General features: G+C 39.4%; 1 protein-coding gene across 4 annotated transcripts in view; it reads right to left on the reverse strand.

Annotated features, from left to right (window-relative positions):
• The window catches only part of MTMR3 (myotubularin related protein 3), a 107,838-nt gene extending 93,495 nt beyond the window's left edge, over positions 1-14,343 (reverse strand). Inside the window, exon 1 of one of the 4 annotated variants that reach the window (XM_016198581.2) lies at positions 14,209-14,343. The gene's annotated coding sequence lies outside the window, so the exon portion shown is untranslated. The remainder of the gene's footprint in view (positions 1-14,208) is intronic. The other 3 variants (XM_016198579.2, XM_016198582.2, XM_016198580.2) reach the window with 3 other exon arrangements.
• Between the last annotated feature and the right edge of the window lie 1,488 nt (positions 14,344-15,831).

The following is a 15,831-nucleotide window of genomic DNA, read 5'->3' on the forward strand; positions in this document are numbered from 1 at the left end:
CCAGCTGTGTGTCCTTGGACAAATCATTTTACCTTTGTGTATCACAATTCTGCTCTATAAGAGAACTAAATCCAATGGCCTAAAGGCCTATCTAGTAATACTAGTCTATGTTCCTATAATTTTACCTGAATTGCACCGAATCACCCTGCAAAGATTATGTATTATCCTTTTGTATAGAAAAATCTGAGACCCAAATAAATTAAACAACTTGCCCAAAGAGATATTAAAGTGAAGACAAAGCCAAGATGAGGATACGGTCTTCTGAGATTCCTCAGAACTGTTCTCTCCAAAAATTTTAGCCCTCCATCAACTCCTACCCTTCTGATAGGCACAGGTATGACATACCAAAAAGCCCTCCAAGTTAATCATTTTTAAAATTCATTTAGCTATACAGTACATCTGTTTTCTGTACTTTTCTGTATGTTTCTTTCAGGTAAAATATGTTTTATCATTAAATGTATTCATGTAAGAACAGAACTAGTAGAAGAGTTAATGAAACTAAAGGGAGATAAATTCAGCTGATTATGGTCATTAAGATTTTGTGAGGGGGTAAAAGTTTTAAAACTTAGGTATAATACACATACAAAAAGTACACATCATAAGTATACAACTCAGTGATTCTCATAAACTGAAGACAATGAAATCGCCACCCAGATCAAGATATAGAACATTAGCAGCACCCCTACAGTCTCTCTCATTTGTTTTCACTGCCAAAGATAACCATGATTCTGACTTCCATTACCATCTATTAGTTTTATCTGCTTTTTAAACTTTACAGAAATGGAATCACACAGTATGTTGTCTTGTGAATAGGTTCTTTCATGAACACTTTAATTTTTCTTCTTGCAAACAAAATGCATTTAGGTAAGCCAGATAGTAAGAAAGGCTCTCTCAAACTATCAAATATTCAGTTAAACCATAAATCATTCTTGAAGCAAATCACTTCTCAAGCAATAAAATACCTAAGATATTTATTTAAAGCCAAATACAGCTGGTATTTCCTCTCTCCTCAATGAGATTTCTAAAACCTAAATTTTCAGTTACTTTTAGTTTGGGAAAACAGAGACCCAAAATATCTCAAAAAATATTGTATTATTCTTTCATCAGAAAAAAATTTAAGTTGTAACATTTTTTTTTAAAAGGCAAGATAGAAGAAAATAGGGTTAGGAAATCATGAAGAGATTTCCGACCATCCTCTTAAAATTACAAAATTCTTTAACTTTGCTCTTATATTAAAGAAAAGAATTGTCAATTAATTATAACCAACACTAAACACAAAAAATAAAATTTAAAAATTTAGTTTGCTCTAGAATATGTAATTCCAACACCATTTTGATAGCACAGCAACAAATTTTTAAATTTGTATTTATTGATTTTAGGCGGGGGGGGGGGAGAGAAGGGGAGAGAGGGAAACATCAATTTGTTGTTCCACTTATTTATGCATTCCTTGATTGATTCTTGTACCAGAGATCAAATGCACAACCTTGGCAATTCAAAACGATGCTCTAAACAATTGAGGTACCTGGCCAGGGCCTGCAACAAAATTTTTAAATAACTAAATGCTTTTATTTTATCCTGAGATCTGTTCCTACTAATATTAATCTTCATCACTGTTTCAATTAAAAGTCCATAATATGTGCTGTCCAGCATGGTAACCACTAGACACATGGCTATTTATTAAATTAATTAAAATTAAATAAAATTTTAAAATGTAGTTCCTTGTTGAAACTAGCCAAATTTCAAATGCTCAATGTGTAATGGACAAGGCAGATATTGAATGACAGAAAGAATCAGAGGAAGTTCAACATATGCTATATCATCTCCCACTCACTCCTAGCCCCTTACTAGGCTAAAATTAATCTAAGAAAATGATGACCAATGACTAGTATGAATCACCAAATCCAATTATTTCCTTAGACTTCATCTTTCCTACATCTCAAACTTAACTGTCACTATTTGGAATCCTCCCTTCTCCTTGGCCTCCATTATGCCTCATTAACCTACTTTTAAGTTGTTGTTTTTTAATTCTATCTTCTCCCACCCCCCTAAATGTGACTCTCAACCTTCAGCTCTTCTAGGTTCAATATTTCATCCAGACTGGCCAGGCATGGCTCAGTGGTTGAGCATCGACCTAGGATCCAGGAGATCGGAGTTTGATTCCCAGTCAGGGCACATGCCTGGGTTGCAGGCTAGGCAGCCAGTCAATGGCTCTCACATCATTGATGTTTCTCTCTCTCTCTCTCCCCCCCCCCCCCTTTCCTCTCTCTGAAATCAATAAAGAGCCCAGCCGAGCTGGCTCAGCGGTTGAGCGTCGACTGGGATGCAGGAGATTGGGGTTCGATCCCTGGTCAGGGCACATGCCCGGGTTCTGGGCTCGATCAATGACCCTCTCATCATTGATGTTTCTATCTCTCTCTCTCTCTCCCTTTCGTCTCTCTGAAATCAATAAAGATACGTTTAAAAAAAAAAAAAAAGATTTCATCCAGATGAGGCCTACCTTTCTTCCTACCTCAAATTCACTATCTCCACCCGGCTGGGCATGGCTCAGTGGTTGAGTGTCAGCCTAGGATCCAGGCGATCGGGGTTCGATTCCTGGTCAGGGCACATGCCCAGGTTGTGGGCTCAATCAATGACTCTCTCATCATTGATGTTTCTATCTCTCTCTCTCTCTCTCTCTCTCCCTCTCCTTTCCTCTCTCTGAAATCAATAAAGATATATTTAAAAAAAAAAAAAATTCACTATCTCCAAACCCCTTCAGAACATTTTTACTTGTATATCCCCTGGTCTCAGAGTTAAATGTGTGAAGGATTTCATTTTAGTCCTTTTCCAAAACCAGCTCCTCTCCCCAATTCCACACTGCTGTACTATCACTAGTCTCCAAGGCCCTAAATCCATCGACTTAGAATCTTTGCCCTTAACTCCCACTCAACTATTGCACAAATGTTTGTATATTTCCTTTAGAGTGTCAACTAACAATCTTCTACATTAATCTAGCCACCTGAATTACCAGCTTGCTACCACCTTAATTCAGATCCTTATTACCCAATTCTGAGTACAGTACAGATTCTTCGTTGCTTTCCAATCTTTGACTACTCCCAATTATGCACATGCCACCAGACACAACTTCCCCAAAACTGCCTTTGATCTTAGAAACCTTAAACAATTCTGTACAGTTAACAAAAATTCAAAAACTTTAATGATTTAATTTCAACAATTTATAGCAAACATACTTTACAATTTTATCTTTGAATCTTCTATCTTCTATTCAATACTAGCAAAACTAAAACTATTCCCCAAACACAGCTTTGTGTGCCTTACCTATATAAAGCTAGGACTCTTTCCAGTTTCTACTATGCAAATTTAATATATTAATTGCTTTGACCCAGCCACCGTGGCTCAGTGGTTGAGCATCAAGTTCAATGATCAATGACTCACTCTCATCATTGATGTTTCTATTTCTCTCTCTCCTTCTCCCTTCCTCTCTCTGAAATTAATAAAAACATTTTTAAAAATTTTAATATATTAATTGCTTTGTATTATGAAGCCATCCATCTCAAGACCTCTTGCATAGCACCCATTTTGAACAGACCTAAGGCCAGGAATAAGAAAGTTACAAATATACATATTGGTTGAGCTTTACTATAAAAGCATCAATATTTATTGCATGCAATTCTATTCCCCAGGATTTTATTCTGCAGAATTATTTCTGTAGAAATAATCCTACAATTGTTCAAAAGTATAAAATGCAAGAATATCCATCACAAACAGCATTTTTTGTAATAGAGGGGGGAAAAATGCCCAAAAAATCCCATCAGTAAAAGACCCAATAAATAACTATAGTGTGTCTATAAAAAGCTTTAAAGAAAAAAAAACCTACAGTCCTTAAAAATGAGGTAAAGCTACATTTTGTGATAAGGCAAGAGTCTGTAACACACTATTATTACTAGAAGAAAACAAGCAAAATGTAGATCAGCATATTTAGTTTAATCCTACTAGAAGGATCTTTTTTTTTTAAATCTTCATCTGAGGATACGTTTACTGATTTTAGAGAGAGGAAGGGAAAAACAAAAACATCAGTGTGAGAGAAACAATCAATTGCCTCCTGTGTGCACCCCAAATTTAAACCTGCAATATCTCAATCAACATCTATTAAATTAGGTACATAGTGTTTGTTAAATTATTCTCCATATCTTTCTAACTTTTTTAAATATTTAAATTATGCTTTGAAAAACAGAATGCCAGGGTTGTGGAATTTGGGGACAGAGGAGGATGGGCTTTCTAGATTTCTACAGTATTAATATTTTTGGACAAGCCTGTTATTCTATTATAAAATTTCTAACTAAAAAAACCTCCATAAACTTATACTAGTACCTACCGCTATTACCTTGATTGCTCTTCAACTTTAACCTTATTCTTTAAAAGAATAAAGGGCAAATAATTATAACTGTCTTACCCCAGAAAACTAACATTCTGAATATCATCTATTAACACAAGCACTTAAGGGATTATAATGTGCAGTAAACTAACAGCAAAAGCTAACAGGCCCCACCCATCTAAACACTTAAACTCTATAGGATATGTTACACAGATCTTCCTAAAATATCACCAGATGAGTATATAAACTTACACTGGCCCAACTCCCAGCTGTATATTAACACCAAAATTCCAGCAAGACTATATTGTCATAAAAGTTATTTATCTAAGTATCTTCCAGTTCAAATTATATATACAAAACCCATTATCACATTGAGTTGTGATAAACTTACTTGATACTTAAAATGCACATACACTGGTGATGGAAAAATAAAAAATAAGTAACTAGAAATAAAATGCACATACACAAAGCTACAGAACTTAAGTCCAAATGGTACGTCAGCAGAACTGGGAACTCAGGCTGAGTCCTGTGTTTAGAGTTCACAGAATATGATTTTTCATTTTACAGCATCATTCATAATTCTCAATGAAAGAAAATTTAGAATGGAGGTCCTCTTGTGATCAAAGCCCAGACTGTCTCAGTCATAGTGGAGTTTACAATGACACAGTTCAAATCAGCTTGCCTGGCCCTGGCCAGTGTGGCTCCGTTGGTTGGGAATTTCTGGTGCACTGAGAGGTCCAAGTTTCAATGCCAGGTCAGGGCACATGCCTGGGTCTCTAACTCAATCCCAGTAGGGGGCGTGTAGGAGGCAGTTGATCAGTGTTTCTCTCCCCCTCTCCCTTCGCCTCTAAAAAAATAAAAACTTTTTTTTTTTTAAAGTCAGCTTGCCTGCCCTATTCCTCCCATACTACTTCCACAACTGCTACTCTGCTTAGGAAGTGAAGCCAGATAACTACCCACTTTCTCACTGATGACTATGACTTAAAGCTTCATAAGACACTCAATGAAAACTAAGGACATTAAAATGCTCTTTAAAACAGCTTTTCCTAATTATAAGAGTAATACATGCTCATTATAAAAAATTGGGAAACTCCAAATATGAAGCAAAAAAAGACACTATTCCATCCGCCAGAAACTTATCACTCAATATTTCCATTCCTGTCTTTCCAAGGTCTCTCTTATGTATAGAAGTATTAGTTCACTTACTCAACGGGATTTTAAGTTCAGCAAAACAAAGGGGAAATAACATACTAGTTCTTTGAAAGACTAATTCTCTTCAGTATTTTCACAGTTAGCCAAAGCAATGTGTACAGGGAACTGGAGGGAATGAGACAAGTGAGAGAAATCAAATTTGCTCCTTTTCATTCATTCACCCCATGGCAAACTGGTGTCCATGTTTCAAGAATTATACATCCAAAGACTAATGACTATGTTTCCTTTTTAAATAGCAGTCTACTACATAAATAATACACACACATATATACACAGCCTTGCCAGTAGGAGGGACACAGAGTAAAAGGAATTCTTACATCAAGACTAATTTTTTTGTCACCCTGAAACTATCCTTAACAGAAAGCAAAAGGATATCTGAAAGGCTAATGTAAAATTAATAACCTCTCCCACAAAAACATTTTCTGTGCACATCAGATGAACAATCTACAGAAAATGGTGACTGTAAGTTTTAGAATGCTATGATTTATTTACAGGTATACAAAAGTATGTAAGAGTTTAAACAGTCCATCAATGTTGATAGCTTACTCTGTACTGGACAGTATATTAAGTGCTGAGGAGTGAAGGAGAACAGCCATCAGCACTTACTTCCACAAGGTTTACAGTGTACCTCTTTAAATATGATGTGGAACACTAGGCATGTGGTCCCAAAGGATCACAACATCTCTGAATAAACTATGCTTTCAAATCCTTATGATGTTCTAAGATGTATGTGAAAGAAACTTATAAATCATGCTACCTAAAGTGAAAAGGTACACCTGACTTTTTTCCCACAGCACTGTACATAGCAATCACCTCCAATATAAATTACAGTAACTCATTTCTTTTAACTGGCAAAAAATCATTCGAGTTGCTCCTTTCACAATATCCAAGACTTCAATAATATCTTTCTATGACAATAACCCGTAAGAAATAACTGAAATTAAGTTCCCCAAGATGGGAGAAGGGAGACGTTTTTCCAGTGCAGAAGGACCATTTCCTGATTTCATAACTTATAGGGGGAGGTGGGGCAAATCAAAAGCATTTATTCAAACCTAAGAAAAAAAGTTACCGTTTAATCTAAGAATCATCATGGAAAGTTTTGGCCTGAGAAAGCATTTTTTAAAAGTTAAAGGCTCAGGCTCTTCCAAATGGAATTAGAATGACAGGTTAATTGTGGTACTTTGCAAGCAAAGGAAAGCAAGTAGCAATTATTCATCCCTTTACTCAGTCTCTAAGACTTGAGCTCTTAGAAAATAGGGATATAACTGAACTGCTTTCCATAAAGCACAGGCATTTTAAAATATACTCTAGGCCTGGCTGGGTAGCTCAGTTGGTTAGAGAGCCATCCCAACATGCTAAGGTTGCAGGTTCGATCCTCGGTCAGGGCACATACAAGATGCAACCAATGAATGCATAAATAAGTGGAACAACAAATCAATGTTTCTCTCTCTCTCAAAAAATAAAATAAAATAAAATATACCCTATACAATATCAGTTCTTCGTATTTAAGAGAAATACACTTACTTATACTGTTTCCTTCCCTATTATTTGCCTTTTTCTAATTTGGCCACCTTAACAATGACAAAAGGTATCCAACGATGCTTTATAAGCAAGGTTTATATGTTGGCCTTTATTGCAGACATGACTCTCAACAGCATGGGACACTTTAAAAACAGACTATCAAAATCCAACTAGGCTGGACCATCTGCAGAACTAGTGAAAATGCCCAAAAATCAATCACTCATGAAAGCCTAACATTAAATCTTAAGAGTCTAAAGCCGTGGTATCCACAGCAGACTATAATATATCTCAAGGAGTACCCAAGAAAAATATTTGAGTTTGGTTTTTTTTGAATTTTTAATTCTCATCCTTGTTAATTTTTTTGGTGGGGAGGTGTGTTTTATAAGGCACACAATAACCAGTTACTATACATATTGTTTGTAAATTAAATAAATATTTAAGGATTGAGGATTAATGCTCAAAATTTTTCACTGTTGGGACGAGCAATCAAAAAGTTTAGAGACCACTAAAGTACTCATCACTGCACTTTCATTTTTACCTGCCCCTTCCACAGAGCAAACTGAAGAAGCTAAGACCTGATGTTGAACAAAAGAATAAACTATTTTAAACTCCCACCACTAAGCTAAGAGATAATAAATCACTAACAAGAACATGTGGAACTGGACACTAGTATACTGTTGGTGGAACTTTAAAAATGGACGTCTATCAATAGGGTACCTTGGGTATATTCAAATTTAAAACACATACCCTTTGACCAGTAAGCCCACTTTATGAATTTAGCCTAAGGAAATAGCACAATTGTATTTAAAAAGTCCAAACCAGTTCATCACAACACTGTTGGGAGAAAAAAAACTGAAAATGTCCATTAACAGGGAATTGGGCCCTGCGAGGCATGGCTCAGCGGTTGAGCATCGACCTAGGATCCAGGCGATCGGGGTTTGATTCCCGGTCAGGGCACATGCCCAGGTTGCAGGCCAGATCTCCAGTCGGGGGCATACAGGAGGCAGCTGATCAATAACTCTCATCATTGATGTTTCTATCTATCTCTCCCTCTCCCTTCCTCTCTCTGAAATCGATAGTTAAAACAAAAAAACACAAAAAAAAAACACAGGAAATTGGTGTAAACTATGATGCATCCATATTAGAGAACACTGAATATCCATTAAGGGAACATCAATTTGACATAGAAAGTTGTTTTAAGTCTTTCAGTAGACAACGTATAAGAAAAAAAGAATCACCAAATATAATATCTAAGTGGGATTATGGGTTATCTCTACTTTTCTTTATTCTCCTGGATTATCTCAATTCTTGTTTTTTGTAGGGTTTTTTAAATTTCCATACTGAATATGTACTGTAGCTTTCATACTCTAAAATAACACTTCAGCCCTAGCTAGTTTGGCTCACTGGTTAGAGCATCACCCACAGACTGAAGGGTCCCGGGTTAAAATATACTCTAGGCCTGGCTCGGTAGACAAGGGCACGTACTCTGGTTGCAGGCTCAATCCCTGATTGGGGCACAGGCGGGAGGCAACCAATTGATTGTTTGCCTCTTGCATGCTCCCAGACCAGGGCCAGAGATGGAACCTGCAACCCTGGTACGTGCCCTTGACCGGGAATGGAACCCATGACCCTCCAGTGCACAGGCCACGCTCTAACCACTGGGCCACACCAGCCAGGGCCCAAAAACTTTGTAAACCCTCAACTTTGTCCTATGTGGTTTGTATAAGCAGTCTAAATACTTTACAATTAGAGATTTATCTTATAGAAAAATGATAGTCATGGAACAAATTAGCCTTATCTTTATACCAATTCTCTCCAAATATAAGATTAATCAATATACTTATAAATCCTTACATTTTGTCAGATTATCAATCTACCGAAAATTCAGAGAACTAAATGAATTTATATTTCTCTCCTGCAACTAAATTATAAAAGCATTAGCTACAAAAGAAATTAAATTTAGAACCCAGAGAAATGAAATCAGGAAAGTGTGCTACGTGCTACTATCTCTCATAACAAAATCAGTCTAAATATCATGTAAAGACATAAACAGGCACATGATAGACCCAAGTCTGGACATATCCAAGATGATTTGTAGTGGTCAGCACCACGACAATACCTAAGGGAAAAGAGTGAGCAACATTAGCATAAGTTTATGTCTTAACTTTGTTCGCTAAAACAACTTAAAACAGAGCTATGAGGTATTTCTCCCTTAAAAGAATACTGTAGCTTTAATTTAACCCAGCTTTACAATTTCCTTATAGTTTTTCATTTGTCTTATGCCTTATAGACAGTCATCCTAACTGCAAAGTCTAGGTACCATGTCCTTAAGCAATTGCTTGAGTTTTATTACAACTCAAGAAAAAATATACTTGAAGTTGTAACACAGTAAACATATAATCACATATTTAGAAAAACAAGTTTCTCAAATCAATACATACTTGCACCATTTGCAATGTGCTGATATTCTATTTTTTTAATGTTTTTATTTTTTTAATTAATTTTTAAAAAATATATCTTTATTGATTTCAGAGAGAGGAAAGGAGAGGGATAGAGAGATAAAAACATCAATGATGAAAGAGTCATTGATCGGCTGCCTCCTGCACGCCCCCAACTGGGAATTGAGCCCGCAACCCAGGCATGTGCCCTGACCAGGAATCGAACCCTATTGCCTGGATCCTGGGTCGATGCTCAACCGCTGAGCCGTGCACGGCTGGGCTAATCTTTTTTTTTTAATCCTCACCGGAGGGTATTTTTCCATTGCTTTTCAGAGAGAGTGGGAGTGGGAGGGGGGGGAGAGGGAGGGAGGGGAACATCGATGTGAGAGACACATTGATTGGTTGCCTCCTGCATGTGCCCCAACACATGAGGGATCTAGCCACAACTGAGGAGGTATGTGCCCTTGACCAGAATTGAACCTAGGACCCTTCAGTCCTTGGGCTTATGCTCTAACTACTGAGCTAAACCGGCTAGGGCTATTTTTTAATTAATTTTAGAGAGAGGAAGGGGGAGGAGAGGATGAACATCAGTTGGCTGCCTCCTGCCTGGGCCCTGACCAAGGATCAAACCCGAAACCTGGGTATGTGCCCTGACCAGGAATCAAACCCACAACCTCTTGGTGTATGTGAAAACACTCCAACCAACTGAGCCACACCAGCCAAGGCTTAAAGCTTTTTTAAATCCCATTGATTTCATTACCCTATGACGTTGCCACCTGCCATTCAGAAGACAGCACTTTACATAGGATGTACTAAACTCCTTCACCCTACCACCTTCCACCACAGTTCCATTATAACAAAATGGGTGAAATCCACCAAGTCTATCCAAATGCAAAACTTGGCACAATGTGAGAGGTCCCAGATTTCTCTGAAGTTCCCAGCAACACTGTGACTATTCCTATTGGCAGATGGGATGTAACTGCTGAAAGGTTTCTCCAGGCAAAGTACAGAAACAGAAATCTTTTGTTTCCATATCAGTTACATTATTAGTAAAATCTTCACTTGAGAATGCATAGCAAGTTTACCACTGCCTCACAAAACAACTCTCCAAGAAAATACAAGAGGATCCCACGGCAACAGGGTTCTAATATCGCCTTACATTTTTACATTGCTTTCCATATGCACCACTTCATTTGATCCTCCCTGACACGGGGAGAGAGAGAAGCTGCTCTTCTTCCTTTTACTAGCGAGGGAATTGAAGCTCAGAGGCCTTACCTGGCTTGCCAGAAACAATGCAGCTAATAAGGAGCACAACTAGGCTTGAACTCAGGATTCACTGATTTATCAACTCTCATGCTACAATTATTTTCATTTTGAACAGATGAAACAAATATGAATTTAAAAGGTATGTTAAGTTTCTAGATACAAAAGAGAAGATGAAAGCATGATGCAGATACTGGTATCAAAATTAAGATTAAAAATAGTAATGAACGTTAACAATTTCAGTAGCCTCTAGATTTATTGGGAATCCTAGTTCAATTCAACACAGATTTGGTCTCATACTTTGTCTTTGGTCAATGTTTCACTGATTATAAAATTACATATAAATTCACTATAGAAAATTACAGAATTGAGTGGTCTGTAAGAAATAACTGACCACATAAATTGCACAAACTTCCCCCAAACCATCTTTAATCTTGTGGCTTCACACTAAATTATGAAGTTCCCTATGTGAAATCCATTTTGATTTCATCACTAAGTGAATTACAACAGCATAAGCATGTTGTTTCTGCATAATACTTGCAACATGCACTCAATTTGCAGAGCACTTTTGAACAACATCTAAAAATCCATAAGCTGAAAAGCAGAATCCAAGGCAGAATGTTCTTTTTTAATTATAAAGCACATCTACCTTTGACATGAAATAACTCAATTACAAATTATTAAAGATTTGCAGAAGAAACTACTTGAGATCAATGAGTAGAAGCCTTTAATTGTATAGATGAGTAAACTAAGGCCCAGATAAGTGACATTCCCAACAGCAATCACGTAGTCAATTAATAATGACACAAACTCTCTGCCAAACTACAGTTTCCCATTATTCTAAACATCTCTGCAGCTAATAAAATGATACTTTAAAAAGCCACCAACACCTAAACAAATTTAAGACACATTTTTTTAAAGACACATTTAAGACCCAAAAACTAGGGGACAGGATAGTGTCCAATGACAGTCTTCAGAAAACAATCTCTTGAACTCAAAGTTACAAACCACCTGAGCTAAAAACTGGCTCTTCAATACAATGCAAGTTATTAAGTAGCTTTCAATAACTAATGTTATCAACCACTATAACAGTTCTTTTTCCCATCTCAATACTATGCATTTACTCAACAAATACCTGAGAGCATATTATGCTGGGAACTTCAGGTAGGTACCAGAGACACCAAGGTACTAAACAGACATGGTTCTTGTAGTGCACATTCCCCTCTGCAATATGAATACTTCCTTCATAACTCAGCATTCTACTTTCCCACATAAGGTGTTAACCAGAACTACAACAGATTAAAAACTGACTTTACCACTCCTCATGGCCTAGGCAAATTTCAAGAAGTTTTCACAATCAACCTTCCTGGTTCATATCCCTTGTCTCAAAAGATTACTCACTCACCCACCTACCCTCTCACTTTACTAGAAACCTGAGTCAGATGGTTTAGGAGCAACCATAATGTTGGGAGGATGGGAAGCACGTTTGGTAGACCCCTTTCTGAGCCAGTAGACTTACTGCCTCTCCCTCTCTGCTTCTTTCCACTGTATTGTTCCATACATATCTCTAGATACACCTCCAGTCAAGCAGCACTTAATTTTACCAAGTGTGTTCCTGAAGATGCACAAATAACTTTTGGCAACAAATCTGTTTTCTCTACATAAATCCATTATATTAGGAGATGCTCAATTTTCAGTTTCAAGTTTCTCAAATTCTTAAAGATCTATAAACAAAAAAGCACTCACAGAAACTGTAATTAATGAGACTCTTCTGGAATACTAAAGGTGACCTAAAGCAGAAATTCACAAACCTGGCTGACCAGAATCATTCAGGGAACTTTGTAAGGATGGGAGTCCCAGGTCCCTCCTTCAGAGACTTTAATTCACCTGGTCCTACGTGAGGCCCTGGAATCAGCACTTCAGGCAGTTTATACTATTTCTGACGACAGTATTTAACTAGGTAAGTCCTGAACTAAAGAACCTGGCCTACAAGCTGAGAAACGTGGGTCCTCTTATGGCTTGCCATTAACTACAAGTGGGGCTGCACCATTGTGCTGGTCACATGAACTGCTCTGGGTCATCTGAAAATGAGGGAGGTAATTAGAGCTGAAAGAGGCCTTCTTAGGCAGCCAATCTAAAATTCTAGAACCCTCCAAATTTAGTTGAATATCACATACTGTACTGGGTTTACGTGAAACTGTCATTCTGTAAGCTCTTCTACCCAACCCAAGTCACAGGCCCCAGAACAGCCTCTTTCTGCATCCCACCAACATACCTTACTTGGTCAATTCTGAGTAAAAACACGGACCATGACTCTTGCCCTATAGAAAGAGCCTTGAATCTGAAAAGGAGAGATCCCTGTCACTTCTCAATGTGCAAATCACAAGCATTTTACATAAAAAAAAAAATCATCTCATGTAATGCAACCCAGGCCTGCATGGAATTACCGTCCACGTTATGAGAAACTACGCTGAATCTCAACTAAAAGAGTATGCACGCTTTTTTTTTTCATTGTGAAAAAAATGATACTATCAGGTAACAAAGTGAATATCAAGATACTAAAACAGTCGAATTTAGGTCTCGCTCTGGAAAAGTCACCTAAACATCAATACCTAACAGTAGCTCATGTGCAAAACTCACAAGTGAGATTAACAGACCCCAGAAGAGTTTATTAAAGTGGAATTGACCTCATTATCTACCCATAAAATGTGCCCCATCATTTTGAGGTAAATTTTCCAGCTCAAAGTACAAGCACAACGCAATACATCAAACAGCACGATTTTCACCTAAGAAATAACACTATAATCTTTCACAGAGCTGCTTGACCAGTGTTCCCTGAGCTATCTCAACCGCCTCCGAACCATCCTTCCCACCCAAGTACTACCAGGTCAGGAGGATGCCCTGCTACAGTCAGGCGGCCACTCCTCCTTCCCACAAGTCCCGGGTCCGCACCGCTCGCCACCGGGGCTCCGCTGGCCCCCGGCCCCTGGCCTCTCGCCACAGTGGACTCCCAAAGACCCGGTCCGGACGAGCGGTACACACTCACTTCCCGGGGGTCCGCGGGCATTTATCCGAACGCTCCGGGGATAGCACTTCACCGCCCTAACCCCGTGGGCCCGTCCCGCCAGGTCCGGCAAGGCCGCCCCGGCCCAGGAGCCCGCCTCCCTGGCGCCGAGGGTCCGGGCCGAGCCGGGCCACTGGGCTCCGTTCCCCGGGCTTCCCCCTGGCGGCCGCCGCCGCCCAGAACACCCCTCTCTGGGCCACGCTCGCCGTCCACAGCCCCCCGCGGGCCGCCGCCTCCTCCTAAGGGTGACAGCCGCCGCTCCCCGGCCGAGGCCGGCCCCTCCTCCAGCTCCTCCCCGGAGGAGACAAGAGGGGGGGCGGTGGTGGGCTTCTTACCGGGCGGTAGGACATGGCGAGGCCCACCACGGAACGGCCTCCTCCGCCACCCCACGAGGCTCCCAGCCAGGGCCGGCGGGGGGCAGCGCCTGGGCCGCTGGAGCGTCTCGCTGGGGTACTCCGCCGCCGCCGCCGCCGCCTCCTCACAACCACAACAACATGGCGGCAGCGGCCACACAGAGCGCGCTCCCGACACCGATCCGGGCCGCGAGCGGGGATGCGCGCGCACGCTCTAGCCCTCAACACACGGTCCGGAAAAGAGGGCGGGCCGTGCCGGGTTGGGAGGGGGCGGGGCCCGGGTCCTTGGTCACGCCCCCGTGAGGTGGGCGGGACTTCAGACCGCAGTCGGGGTGAGAGAAAGGCTGGCAGAGCAGCCCAGCTGGAGAAGAAGGGACAGACAGGTGGGAAATATACGAAGAAGAAAAGCCAAAGATGGTCCTGCAGAATTGGGGGAGGCATCTCTTCCTACCTCTGTAGCTCTGGGCAAGACAACGCCTCCCTTCTACTTAACCAGTGAAATAGAACCATATAGTACACAGTATATTTCACCTGTAATTGTGGTGAGGTTAAAGCTAATTTAATATAAGCATGTAAATTTAGTATACTCAAGATTCTACTTATAATACTGTTTAAAACTGCTTCAACTAAAGCTCAGCTGGATGAAGTGAGTTTTCAAACAAAATAAGTTGTAACCCATCCACAGCAGCCTGCAGAGTTATACATACCAGGACTGAATTACCTGAAACCCTAACAGATTTACCTCCACAGAGTTGCATTTTAACATTATACCCTTGACTTTACCGAAAAATGGCTGAGAGAACCAGTCAAATGAAATCTGTCTTTGCATTTGCTGTATTGGGGTTTCTTCCCCACAGTACTCTCTAGAATGATTTATCCATTTTTTTCATGTTTATTGTTTTTTCATCCATTACAATGTAAAAGCTACTTGAAGATAAGCTCTTGTTTGTTTTGTTCATCATGTTATCCCCAGCACCTAGAACTGTGCATGACAAGTAGTGGGCAAATTTCTTGATTAACTAATAACTAACATTTATTTATACAGCTCACCTAATTGAATCTTCACAGCTTGAATATGTATATACTATTATTATCTCAATTTTACAGATTAACAAACTTCAGCCCAGAATAGCTGCACTAAAACAAAATTGAAATCCAAACCCAACTGACAACAAAAACTATGCCGTGCTGCCCACTTCACAGCAATGTTACCTGAAATAAAATCCGAAGAAATTAAATTCAGGGTCAACGTTAGGAAAGGATTTGCTTTACTCACAGAAACAGGTGTTCTTCCTGTCTGATAATTAGTGTTATGCAGCTGGTTGTGTATCTTTTCACCTTGGCTTCCAGAAAGCCCAGGGCTAAATTTGAAACTCATTGGTGGCCTACTGTTGACCCTTCCGGTCCACATATTAACGGTGGTTCCCCACCCCCCTGCCTCAACTTTGCACTTTTATTTATTTATTCTTCACTTTTGTTTATACTTGCTGTCCTCTTTTCCCCTTTCTGTTATATGGTTATAGCCTTTATGGAATGAGAGAAGAAATAGTAATTGCACAGAATAGATGAATGTCAAATAAAATACAGGGTTTCCCACCTGTTTCT

Source organism: Miniopterus natalensis, chromosome 20 (genome assembly GCF_054644295.1).
Source record: "Miniopterus natalensis isolate mMinNat1 chromosome 20, mMinNat1.hap1, whole genome shotgun sequence".
NCBI classification, from domain to species: domain Eukaryota; kingdom Metazoa; phylum Chordata; class Mammalia; order Chiroptera; family Miniopteridae; genus Miniopterus; species Miniopterus natalensis.